The sequence below is a fragment of the Quercus suber genome, unplaced genomic scaffold, assembly GCF_002906115.3.
Source record: "Quercus suber isolate HL8 unplaced genomic scaffold, Cork oak 2.0 scaffold_309, whole genome shotgun sequence".
Lineage (NCBI taxonomy): Eukaryota > Viridiplantae > Streptophyta > Magnoliopsida > Fagales > Fagaceae > Quercus > Quercus suber.
In genome coordinates this window covers 506,979-521,110 of record NW_027069765.1, presented here as the reverse complement: position 1 = coordinate 521,110, position 14,132 = coordinate 506,979, and the positions used below count along the sequence as shown (strand labels likewise).

The following is a 14,132-nucleotide window of genomic DNA, read 5'->3' as shown; positions in this document are numbered from 1 at the left end:
AGTCATAAGATACTCCCCCCCCCCCCCCCCCCCTCTCTTAACCATTTGTAAATACACAATCAACCTATAATGACCAAAACAACAATCAACCCTGGGTGTTAATTCGCACAATTGGTTTAATTAAGGTGTTAAAGTAAGTAAAATAGACTAAATTACAAATTATAATCTCTAACTTTCATTCATTTCCAACCTAATCTTTTCGTCTACCTTTGTTCAATTAACGGTGTCAAATAATTAAATGAATCCACCAATCTTATTTTAGAAAGTAGGGAAAATTGAAATTTAAAATTTTGAATAAAAATGATTCAACATTAATCTTTAGCTCAATGATAACTACTTTTTATTATCATAGGCCGGAATTCAAACCTCACACTTGTTTACTCCACGAAAAAACCTCATCAATTTAGCTAACTATAACCCGCAAAAAAAAAAAGGTTAAAATTAAATGGTTAGTTTTAATTTAACCAATAAATTAAATTGAATCACCCCAAATATATCCAAATTGCTAGTATTTTGTTATCAAATAGAAACCCAACAGTCCCATGTTGCCACGTGTTTGCAACAGCACAACCTTTTTTTTTTTTTTTTTTGAGAATGAGCACAACCTTATTTTATGTAACGCAAAAAATTCCAATTCATTTAATTTATATATAAAAAATCCATAAGAAACAAAAACTTAAAGAGACACATGCGGTGTGCCCCACCTTGGACTTTTTGTATTCCTCGAATCTCCGATTAGGGTTCCTAAGCACAATATAAACATTTTTCTCCTCTTCCTGTCTCTTTCATACTTTCATAACACTAGCAAATATGATGTACTTTTTGGTAAGTCCAACTTGTATGTCTTATTATTCTTTTTCCTCTAAAACTTTCTAAATATATTTATTTTTTATTTCTCTAATAGTTTCTAATTTCTTTTTTCTTTTTAACGAAGAAAAAAAAAATACATGTAACCAATCATAACTAATTAATCGAGGTTCATAGTTAAGCCCAAAAAAAAATTTGGGAACAAAAAAAAAAAAAAATCAATAACCATTAATTTGTAGCAGTGAAATACCTCTGGGTTGAAATTGGATATGATGGTTTAAAATTAAAGGATTTGAAGAAGAACTGCAAGTATGAATAGGCAGATATAAATTTAACTATTTAAGGACTTTGAGTTTTGGAGATTTTGCTCAAAAAAAAAAAAAAAAAAACTTGTGATATACAAATCATTTAAACAAAGAGTTGAAATACAAATCCTGCTCTTTAAATACCTCTATTGTTTTTGTTCGTTTTTAAAAAGTATCTTTTGCATTTTGTGTGAATGTGACTTATTCTTTGTTTCTTTAATGTTTACAAAATGGTAAGGCATGTTTGTTCAAAGTGTATGCCAATGGATCATTTTAAAACTAGATTGCTGTGTTTGCTGTAAATTCTGATTATCCTTTTATCTTTTCTTTGCTTGATAAACAAAAAGTGTTTATTTTATTTTCTGAAACAAATTGAAAATGAACATTAAAAATAGTGAAGAGATTGAGAGTGTTTCCCAACAAAATGGGTTGAATTTTTTTTTTTTAATTTATGAACACATTGGAATGACCAGTTAAACTGCTTGGCAACAGGCTCATGATGTGCAGTAGGACTTATTAAAGAAACAATGGCATGCTGCCGCACGTCAAAGGCGTGCTGCTATGCGGGCAAAACGTGTTCAGTACAATGAAGATCATGAGCAGTCCCTGTGCAATACTCGGTTAAATAGGAGCGGGGAGCAGAAGAAATTTCACCAAAATGGGGATAGGCCATTGGATGAAGGGCAAGTAAGTAAGGGAAAGGACACCGACTGGGGCCTTATACTTTTGACAATAAATAACTAGTCTGGTTTCCTGTGGTATACATCTGTGTACTTGGGTAGCACCTTTCTTTGATTTTTTTTTTTTAAAGAAATTTAATTAATTATCAAATAATAATAATAAAAAATCACCAGTCTACTATTTTACCATGCCACACGAGGCTCACTCAGTCACTCTATATGTTAGTAGTTTTATTTTCAATGGGTGCTCTCATACTCCCATTGATAGCACAATAGGTTCTGGAATTGCTTGAATCTTGATAGAGATATGGAAAGTCTTAAAAAAAAAAAAAACCAATAAACAGTAATTTGTGAAGTAATAGTGGAGTACTATTTTTATTTTTTTAAGTGTCTCGCACGTTTTCTGTGAATGTGATTTATGCTTCATTTGTGTAATGTTTCACAAAATGGTGGTGAGGCTTATGTTTGTTCAAAGGGGATGACGGGTCATTTCGAAAATAATTTGCTGTGTTCTTAGTAAATTCTGATTATCTTTCTTCTCTTTGCTTAATAAACAAAAGGTGAAGGATTGCTTACTAAAGACACAACTTTTTATTTTCTTTGCTAAAATCAAAGTGAAGATGACCACTAAACATAGTGAATAGATATAGAACGCTTCCTACCAAAATGGTTTGAAATTTCATGATGAACACATTGGAATGACAAGTGAAACTGTTTGGCAACAGGCATGTGATGTGCAGTGGGAATTACTGAAGAAACAATGGCATGCTGCTGCACGTCAAAGGCATGCTGCTATACGGGCAAAATGTGTTCAGTACAATGAAGAGCTTGAGCCATCTATGCCAAAACCACAGTTAGATAGGATGGGGGAGCAGAAGAAATGTCACCAAAATGGGGATAGGCAATTAGGTGAAGGGCAAGTAAGTAAGGGAAAGGACCATGACGGGGGCTTTGATCATCTTTTGATACTTGCACGGTCAGCTGAATTACTGTCAGAATCTGAAGTTTGCTTCCATGAGGAACACAGAAATGATGAAAATAGTGAAGGTTGAGGCTATGAGAATTAATAGTTTGTTTTATTGAATTAAAGTGCTGAATAGTAGCTAATGTCATGTTCATTGTGATTTAATCAGGATTATGTACTGATCCAAATGCTCAAAAGTCAGAAGAAAATCTTAGCAATGCAACTTCTACTGGTCTGTGATATTGTGCCCATTTAATTTGCTTGTAACAGTCTTCTATTAACATGCTTGTTTTTACAATAATGTTCAAACTGTCATGTTTTCAGATCAGAAATATATAGGGACACAAAATGATGGACTTCTTGCAAGTGCTAATGTAGGAGCTGAACAGGATGGAATCTGTTGCCAGGCCAAAATACCTTGCTTATGTCAAATTCGGCAACAAGCTAGATCTGAAAGTCATTTCTTGGTGCAAGATAATAATGGGGAGTACACTGATGATCATTTACAAGGAAGAACACCTCGTCTAAGCCAAATCCGGCGTCTAGCTCGTTCTAGACATTTACAAAGTAAACATCTGAAATTGCAAAGTAAACAATATCTTTAATATTTTCTATATGCAGCTGATACAATCTTATTAACGGGTTGTGACCAGAACCAGGTGAGCAGAATCTTGGAAGAGTTCCTGCTGTACAAGGTCAAACAGGTGACCCCTATCAAAAGGGTGATGTGTTATTTTATTTATTGCAATGTGACATTTTTATGTTCTCAGATGCTGTAGATTCTGAATTTTCCTTTTGGCTTTTGTTTTCTTGGATTTAGTTGCAGAGTGCAATCTCCCAAAGGAAAATGGTGTGGATGAACGCCATATAAATATGAGAATCAATCAACCTGCTGCTGGTATGTGTTAGTGTAATTAGTTACTTCCATGTGAGTTTGGGGAATCCTCAAAACCTGGTTGGCTTGCCCTCAATCTAATCACATTAAGTGTATATGCTATATTTTCCAAAGTTCACATGGCTAATTGGTGCTCTACCTACCAATGTTTTTTGTACTCTTTGTTCTGCTAGTGATTGGAGAATCTGCTTTTCATAGACTATAGTTGCTGACACTATATTTTGTTTGGCATCTATGATTTGTGGCAGATAGAAGATGGTGTCAAAAAATGCAAAACACTAGTAAACAGTCATATATAATTGGACATCAAAAAGGAATAAATAACAGAACACTAGCGTGTAGAAGTCACAGGTTTGTGGGAGTTAGTAGTGACCTTGGACAACTTAAGGAACAACAACGTCTTGCACGGCATCTTAGAGCATTAAAAATTAGCAAACGAAGGGGACAATTGAGGACAGAACATATAGATTCTTCAGTGCGGGAAAAAATGGATGCCTTGAAGAAAACCCAGGTTGGACTGACTGGTCTAGTAGATCCACATTGCCTGTCATACATGCCAATGATGCCAAGGGAGCAAAATCTAGTTGCATGCCAGCAAGAGCTGCTAGGAACATTTGCATGGAATAATGAAATGACAGAAACCTACCTCGGTGCAACAAAAATGCAGGAACAACATATGGTCAACCAACCATGGGGCCAGATGCACAATGGGGGAACAAGTTTACTCTTTCCCATTTTAGCAATGCCATGGAGGGAATATTGCTGTATGCCTGAATATCAACAAAGATCACAACAAATTGATGAAAAAATGGCATTAAAGAATATGCATAAAGACTTCAATAATTGTGTACTAAATGATAAAGCCTGTCCGGCAGAACTGGATGGTAGACCAATGAAAATGGTTCATAAATCTCAGCTAGCTGCTAATTCTTTGAGCCACGAAGGTTATACTTGTTGACGAATGGACACTTTTCTCTATAGTGTTAGTAAAAGATATGTTTTTCATTTATTTTGGAGATCGAATTAATTTCTATTGCTTTTCATCCACTCCTCAATTAATTAATAAATTAGCCAAAGAAAATTATATTGCTGAGTCATGGGACATATATGGTCTGTTGCAACTAATTGGATCTTTCTAGTGTGATGAGACATAATCAAGCTCACACCTAGTGCTTGAATGCATGTCATGTCAGCCTACATGTATCACATTGAAGTCATTGAATAATGAATTAACTATTAATTGAAAAGTTTGCATATCTGACTTAAGGAAATTCACATTTTCTGGTCGTGTGATGATGAAAGGAAAGAACAGATCTATAACATCCTCATACTCTCTCTGTCTCTCATATTGCTTGTCCATTCATTTTTTCAGTGTAAGAAGCACAGGTGTCCATTCATTTTTTAATAACTTAAAAACCATAATTTAAGTTCCTTTTCTTGTTATTGGTATAAATAGTACATGATTAATAACTTGAGTCCATTGTGGCTCTTATATGGACAAATAATCGTTATCATGTTTCATCTCTAGGTTGCTTTTACATTGTATTACTGTATGCACATCCTTGATTAGATCCATATGTGTATTGACTTCATCATGTTCCTTTGGCAGTGAATGTGGAAACTGAGAAGAAAAGTATGTGTCCGAAAAGAAGAATCCAATTAAGTCAACTAAAACGTGAAGTACGTATGGGGATTCAACATGATGTAACTCAGCAATAAGGAGTACCAGATAGAAATAAAGGTATACATCAATTTTTTTTCTTATAGGGATATCAATTGTGAAGAATTTTTTCCCCTTCTTTGCAAAAGGTGAGAAATTTCAAATTATCCACAGTTGTCACCATTGAACTAGTGCTCTACCTTGGAGTATTGGCCCCATGCAATATGTGACTACACAACCACCCTCAAAACTTTCATTTCCACCACAATATTGGTAACGCAGTCAATCTGCACTTCACTAATACTGCTACTACAACAGAAATTTGCAATGATTGTCGAGCATCTATCAGTTCAAAATGAATGGTGAATACTCCATAAGCAAAATGAGAAATTTAGAATTTCAGCTTACACAATTTAACAATAAACCAGGATATGTGTTGTCATTTGTCACTAATATTTAACTTATACAATGTTCATTATTGTTAAATAAGCTGTGTGCCATAGATCTGTTGGCTATCAAGAACTGTGTACTTTAGGCATGTACGTCAAATCTATTAACAATCCACTTTTTGCCATATATATAAGTCAATGCTCAATAGTTTTCATTCTATATTGTATCCAAAGAGAAAATTACAGTCCAACATAAATATGTAAAAGACATGTTTGCTATTCTATCTAGTATCCATTTTGCAGGAAGACATCTCTGCCCTGAACAATGTAAATGAAAAATACCATAAATTTCAATTTGAACTTTCTGATTTATTGTTTCCCTTAACAACAAATTTTATCCTGAATGGCATTTGACATCCACATAATTTGACCAACCAGAGATCATTTTTTATAATATCTGTATGTATAGAACTTGTTTTGCAATTTGTTTGAAATTCTGATTTACATGCAGAAGAACACCGTGCAATTGTGATGCATAGCTGTGTAACTGCTAATGTTTAAAATCAGAAGCCGTTATTTTGTGTTCCAGACTCAAGCTGAGAAAGGGGAAGCCAAATGGCTATGTACGGCTTCCATCGGCTGTTTACTAATTTGCAGTTTTTAACAAAGATATGGTAGGGATATTCTTTGATACTTTTAAAAGATAACATATTTTTTGTGCCTTTTTTTTCCTTGTACAGATGGGATATTTGCACATAGTTTGCTCAAAAAAGAACTGATTTTAATTGTTTTCCTACTATTTCATTTTGAGGTGGTGATAGGCTGGGTTCGAGCTTTGATTCTAGGGTATTGAATGCAGCCAATTAAAATTAAATCAAAACCACGGAGCAGGTCTGATAATGGCTAGTGTAGTCTTTGACAGAATTTTTTCTACTTTATGCTTAACCTGGTACTGATCCCAGCAGAAACTTTTATCTGTCTAAGCCTAGCCACAGCTACACATGACTGTGTATTGTACTACACAGCAACTTGAATGCAGATATGACATGAACGTAGACTTGTATGGTATGGAGTGCCAGAAGAGCTTGAATTTGGCTGATTCTTTAGGCCAAGTTTCCTAGTTTTAATGGTGATTTCTTGAGTCCAGTGGAGTGCTCATTTGGTACTGACAATTAGTTTAACATGCAGCTTTAGAGGGTTCTTTTTACCTGTTATAGAATTTTATCCCATTTTAAGCTTTGAAGAGAGATTTAATTGCTAAATTTTCATGATGCAAAGTGAAAAATACTCCGAATCCCCATCATCTGTGCAAGTCATTTGGGATAACATCATCAGTGGTTAGTAAGAAATTTGTATCTTAGTGGGGGAGAATATTATAGCTTTGATTATTTCTTTTGGTCTAAATATGCAAATATGAAACTGTCAATTACTTTTGCTGCTTATTTCATCAACAGAAAATTGAATTTGTGTTGCATGACTTTTTTATTCTTCTGTGAGCCGACTTATATGCTTACTGGGTAGAACTTGTATTTTCATCCGGTAAGAATCAAACTTATTATTTAATCTTATTAATCACAAGTTCAAGTTGCCATCTTGAACGTCAGAGATGGTTTACAATTTGTTTCAGAGAGTATAAGTACCCACTACACCAACAAAAGAACCTATAACTAAGATCCCCACTATTATTATTAACTCTAACCCAAAACTTCGGGCAGTTTTGTTAATCTTTAGGTAACAAAGGCATGGTAACAACATTGAGGTTGTGACACTCAAAAAAGCACCAACAAATGCCATAACGTAGCCAAAAAATGGTACTGTCAATGCCACAACTGCTGTGCTGATCACAATTGCTGTTCTGATGAGGACACTAATTAATCGACTGCTTCCAGAAGGAAATTTGTATTCAATAGCATCAGCAATAGGAGTTATCCACTACACCAACAAAAGAACCTATAACTAAGATCCCCACTATTATTATTAACTCTAACCCAAAACTTCGGGCAGTTTTGTTAATCTTTAGGTAACAAAGGCATGGTAACAACATTGAGGTTGTGACACTCAAAAAAGCACCAACAAATGCCATAACGTAGCCAAAAAATGGTACTGTCAATGCCACAACTGCTGTGCTGATCACAATTGCTGTTCTGATGAGGACACTAATTAATCGACTGCTTCCAGAAGGAAATTTGTATTCAATAGCATCAGCAATAGGAGTTATTATAACCGCATACTTAGCAAGGGGATTCACTAGTGTAGCGTAAATTGCTATTTTTGTGTTAATTTTTCTAATTGGAAGATTTAATGTCACTTGAGAGTTCGAATTTTCTCCATACATCAGGTAGCCTAGGATGGCCATTGATCCATAGTTGATGGTGCTGGTGACAAAACAGACCAGCAAAACCTGCAATAAGAGACAAAAGTAGGGAAAAAGAACCTGTTAATGCTTTACAATCTTCAACCTTTGTATTTTAACGTTAAAAGAGCCTGTAGTGGAATCAATGATTGTACTTTTTTTTTTTGGCTGAATCTTCAATGAAATTTCCTTTCAGTAGCTGAGGTACAATGACTTTTTTCCCCCCCTCTTCTTTTGATGTTGTTTTGGTTTATACATACAAGGACATTATTAAGAGTATTTTGATGAATCCATTATCTCTTTTTATATTCCATGCTTGCAAAAGACCAAGATGAAGATCAATAACTATCTCATCTTCAAATATTCAAATTTCAAGTTTTTTTTTTTTAATTATACACAAAACATGAGTTTATAGATTAGATAGTAAATAATATTCAATTAACATGAAACTTGGGTATGGATATCAATGACAATGAAAATATGTAATCGAAAGTTTGGATTTGTAAAATATTTATTTTTTAAAAAGTTAAAAACTATTGTAACACTTGATATAAGTCCATGTTTCTATTTGCACCACTAAATGTCTTTTTATTGAATTAATAATTTCAAATGTTTCACTAGATCTTAAGTTCGCATTCTCCTTAACATGCACATCAAATTTCATATTAATTGGATGCTATCATGCTATTTAGTATTTACCATACAATCCATAAATTCATGTTTTATGTATAATTTTTTAAAAAGAAAAGAAAAAACATGAAATTTAAACATTTTGTATGAGATAACAATTGCTCATGGAGGTTATAAAAGGAAAATGTACTCCAACTAGTTGATTTTTCAAAATACAAATTCAATAAAAAAAATTATTCAGTAGTGTAAGATTATTAAACAGATACCTCTTAATATTTCCAATAGAAATGTCCTATATTTAAATATCTCATTTCCAATGTTGTAACTATCGAATTACATATATATATATATATATAATCTACCAATTATTTTAATTACTTTTAATTTTGATCTGTAACTTTGAGAAAATAAATTAAGGGTCTGTTTGGGATCAACTTATTTTGCTGAAACTGAAAACTTTTTACTAAAAATACTGTAAATAAAGGTAAAAGTTAGCTGAAATAGTATAGTGAGACCCATAAATAGTACCAAAATATGTAGTGGAGCCTATGAATAGTAGCAAAAATAAGCTGAATAGTAAAATAAGTTGGCAAAAATAATTTTTGCCAAACACACACTAAGGGTTTGTTTGGGATCCACTTATTTTGCTGAAACTGAAATTTTTTTACTGAAAGTACGGTAGATAAAGGTAAAAGTTAGCTGAAATAGTACAATGAGACTCATGAATAGTATCAAAAAAGTGCAATAAGGCCCATGGGTAGTAGCAAAAATAAGTTGAATAGTAAAATAAGTTGGCAAAAATTATTTTTGCCAAACACACACTAAATCAGATGGTTCTATTTCTCAATCTTCTAAGTAGGGTAGTGGAGTACTATTTCTTACCTTAGAGAACTGGCTTCTATCTTTCATGGAATTGCAGAGTGTTGGGAAAACTGCATGACCACAATAACAGAAGGTGAACAAGCTTATAGTAGTAGGCAAGCCACCCACATTCAAAAGCTTGCCCCCTTCATGGAACCCCACACCATCAACTGCACCAGCCCAGAAAACACAACATAGCACAATAACAGAAGCCATGACCCCTCCAGCAGAAAAATAGGACAAGATACTAAAACTCCTCAACCATGTAGTTGGCAGAATTATAAGGGCAGTGAGCAGAACAAAGCCTTGTTTCCCTCGAACCTTTAGGCCTGCAATTTTGAACCCCCATGTCTGGAAACAGCTTGTCTAAATTGTCACCTTCTAATATCAGAAACGTAACTGCAACTAAGTACAGCTCAAGATACAGGAACATGGATACCATGGCTCTTCCTTTGTATCCAAAGGCTACCTCACCTATATCAGGATAATCTTTTATGGCAGGGTTTGTATACATACACCGTTCTAGGAGTAATCCTGTGTACCAGCAGAGAATTGCTACTAGGAATAGAAATAGCAAGCTCAGCCACCCTCCTTGTGAAAGTGCATATGGAATTGATAGTATCCCCACGCCTGGAATAGATATATATTCATGCTAAATATCACTATGTTTGTGGTGACAAACATTTGCATGCACAAATTCATGCTAAATAGATTCAATACGTGCATCAATGGTCAGTCATGATATCTGAATACCTAAATTCATGATCTAGAATAAACCATGCAGCCATAAGCAGTCAAGCAGTGATTCACAGGATGAATCATAAGCTTATTCACAGGAAGAATCATGTTTACTTTGTTTGTAAGTAGCCCTATGACACAAAATGGTATGTTTAAAGACAACATTTTTCACAACTGTTGACATTCCTTATTGTGATTGGTGCATGATAAAAGAACTCTAAGTGGTAAACTAAGTGAAAATTGTGAAAAATGTAATGTTACTCCAATCACAAAGGTGATTGGTGCATGATAAATGTGATGTTACTTCAATCACAATAGACTACGTCAACAATTATTTTTTAAAAAAAATTGTGAAAAATGTTGATTTCCTAGCATTACTCAATATAAAAAGCATACTCTCCAAGATAGAAAGAGAGACCTGATAAGGTATTGACCCCATTGAAGCAAGTTTTGAGAAAGGTGGTGCCTTTGCCTGGTTGCTCCAACTGTGGGAGTTGGTTTTGGCTCTCCACTCCCTCTGTTTTTAGGTGTTCCATCTTTTTTTGCCCACTATACAAAGTGTTGAATATATAGGAGTATTTTGAGAGTTTTAGTGAAAAAATTATTAAATATAATTTCATTCCTTCCCATTCCTCCCAATTTCGGAGGGAATGAAGATTTGAGATTTTAAGGAAACAGAGATGAATGAGTGTTCCTTCCTACCCATTTCATTCCCTCCCACTTAAACTCCCAAACAAGGGAATGGGCTTTCCATTCCCTCCGTTAAAACTCCCAAATAAGGGAAGGGAAGAATATTATAAAATTATTCTTTTCATTCATTTCCATTCCATTCTATTCTCTCCTCCCAAACAAGGCCTAAAAAAAGGAAACGCACTCAACATGTCACAATAACTCAGACCTTTCCTTCTATGGCGATTTCTTCAACTTTAGGTCCTCTTCCAAGGAGAAGAGACGTGCTTCTTTATAATACCACTCATGCTTTTTCTATACATTTATTCTTATAGATACGAATACAATAAGATTCAAATGAGAGTGTGATAATTACTCTTTCTCATCAAAACAAAACATGAATGGATTTCTTTATAATGTGGTGTAGGCGAAAATCAATATCCATACTATTTTATTTAACGACAAAAATATTTTACTTGTTATACTATCAAAACACATATTATATGTGTGTGTTTGGCAAAAATTATTTTTGCAAACTTATTTTACTATTCAGTTTATTTTTGCTAATATTTATGGGTCCCACTGCACTTTTTGATACTATTCATGGGTCCCACTATACTATTTCAGCTAATTTTTACCTTTATCTACAGTATTTTTAGTAAAATAAATGGATTCCAAACAAGCCCTATATATACATATTTACTTGCAATTAAGTAAAAGATTTACTTAAAAAGCATACTTTGCTTGCTTTTATTACAGTCAAAGAAATTGTGCACGTACTCTTCTAGGATGGGGAGAGCCTGGTCTGTTTTTTTTTTAAAAGTTTGATAGGTACATAACTAATGAATTTTACATATTGTTTAAAGAGAAAATTCAAAAGCCAGGGGGCATGTATGTTAAAATAGAAAGAGATAAGAGGAGAGTGAAAGGTAGTGATGGGAAATATAATAAAAGTAGGATAAACATGCTTGAACTTTGTTATATCTCTTTCTTTCTTTTTTTTAATAAATTAAGTTAACTTCGGATTTTTAAATTTTTTTTTTTTTTTTTTAGTAGAAACTGAAGTTTATATACCTACCAAGTATATGAGTTGAAGTTCTGAAGCCAGTGATTTTTAATTAGAAATTTAATTTTTTTTCTTCTTCTTTTTTGTGATAATTCTGGGAAGCAAATTAAGTTGGAATGCAATAGCAATTTTATTGGTTTATCTTGTGATAGCATATGAATTTATTAGGATGTAAATGTAAAAAAAGGTTCAAAATTTTGTATAGAGAATTTTTTTTCTCCTAATAGTAACTTCACATGGAAATTAAATAAAGGTTATTTACTAAATAAAAAAATAGAAGTTATTTATTCACTTTTTAGTTTATAGACATCACATTCCTACATAGATGTTTTTTGTTAAAAAAAAAAAAATTGGTTATAAATATTAAATACCCCACCCCTCTCACCAGGATTCGAACTGAGACCACTTCATTTTTTTATGCTAGGGAGGTATCATGCCGGCTCAACTTTCCAGTTGATGCACTTGACTGACTAAATTTTGCATTTTAATAATACGATGACTACTTTCCTCAATATTATTTCTTCTCAGAAAAAGAAAAAAAAAAAAAAACTTTCCTCATGTATGTATGTGTGTATATTGATCAATATACATACATATACACATATACACACAGACACATATATATAATAAAAGGAAGCAAGATAATATGACGAATAGTAAATATTTTGATGATGATAGGTTAGTAGTGTATCAACCATGAAATCTCTTAATAATCTATGACCTAAAAAAGATGGAACTTTTATAAAGTTACACTATGGGTAAAATTTAGGTGAATACATTAGATTCTATAATTATACCTAAGTTTACATATAATTTTGCAAAAGTAACACCTTTTTTAAACTATAAATTTCCAAGAGATCTAATTGTTAAACTTATATTAGTGGATTCTTAGAAGAAAAACATTAGTGTCATGTCATCGTTGAAACATTAATTTATTGCTTGCCCGATCAACTTGCATATTTAATCTTCTTTTTAATGTAATAATATATTGAGAAAGAGAGGTTAAGAGTAGTGTGAATTATAGGATAATAATTGAGAGAGAGAGAGAGAGAGAGAGAGAGAGAGAGAGAGAGAGAGAGAGAGATTGTTTTAAGTATTAGCACAATAGTAACATCTATTATTTACAGTAGGAAATAAAATTTATTGCTTACTAATAAATTTACTCAAATAAAATAAAAGTGTTATTCTCATTACTCCTAACCTCTGTTTGGGATAATTTATTGGTCAAGTACAACTTTTAAAACTATTATTTTTTAAAATATAAATGCATTTTTATCCAATTTATTATTTAAGTTAAATAAATCAATAGAATTAGCCTTACCCTTAGCACTATACTCCTACCTGAGATATCATAAAGTTAAATAAAATAGTCATTAATAATTCTAAAATACAAAAACATAAAATAGTTAATGTAAGGACCAGATTTGAACTTCAGGCCCAACAGGGGTGTGGATTTTAGCCCAAAAAGCCCAAAACAATAAATTTATAGAGAATAGGTTAGAAAACTGGGATTTAGTGAATCAAGTGACAAGTTAATAGATTTTAATAACAAGGAAGGAAAGATAATAGACGTTTCTTTAAAGAAAAACGTCCTCGGCCAAGTCCTAGGAGACTGATTCTTAGATATTGCTCTTAAGGCTTTGTTACAAATCTGGTTCTAAGTTGCTACAGTATTTCCTTTTTGATTCTCTGATCCCATCCTCATGGAGGGTCTCTTGCATTATATAGCTTCTTTTGGACCATCCTGATCTTACACTTGTTGAGCATCTGAGCTCTTACTTGAGTACCCGTCCCATCAGACACTTTCTTTAACTTTCTGTGAGTTGTGGTAGCTAAGGCAGCATTGTTCAGAGGTCTTCTCCATATAAATGCAGCCAGAAAAGTAGCTGCAGGGCATTTAATGTGGTGACAGCAGCTTTACCTTAGATATTTTTGGGTCCCCTCCCTTCTCGTGTGTTCATGAGGCACGCTTCTATCACTGGAGCTTCTATGGAGGTCTTTTTCGTGGTTGGAATACATATCTGAGCTATATTGGTCATAGCTGAGGAGGAATTCTTCTTCGGACTGCCTTCTACTCCTTCCTTACTTATGAGACTCTAAATTGGAATCTCTCAT

The 14,132-nt window shown here is 33.3% G+C and overlaps 1 protein-coding gene and 1 pseudogene across 4 annotated transcripts in view; one reads left to right on the top strand and one right to left on the bottom strand.

Annotated features, from left to right (window-relative positions):
* LOC112020992 (TMV resistance protein N) overlaps positions 1–14,132 on the top strand; it is an 86,242-nt gene that overhangs the window by 22,745 nt on the left and 49,365 nt on the right. The gene's annotated exons all lie outside the window — the stretch shown is intronic.
* On the bottom strand, positions 7,613–10,818 carry LOC112020998 (amino acid transporter AVT1I-like; annotated as a pseudogene).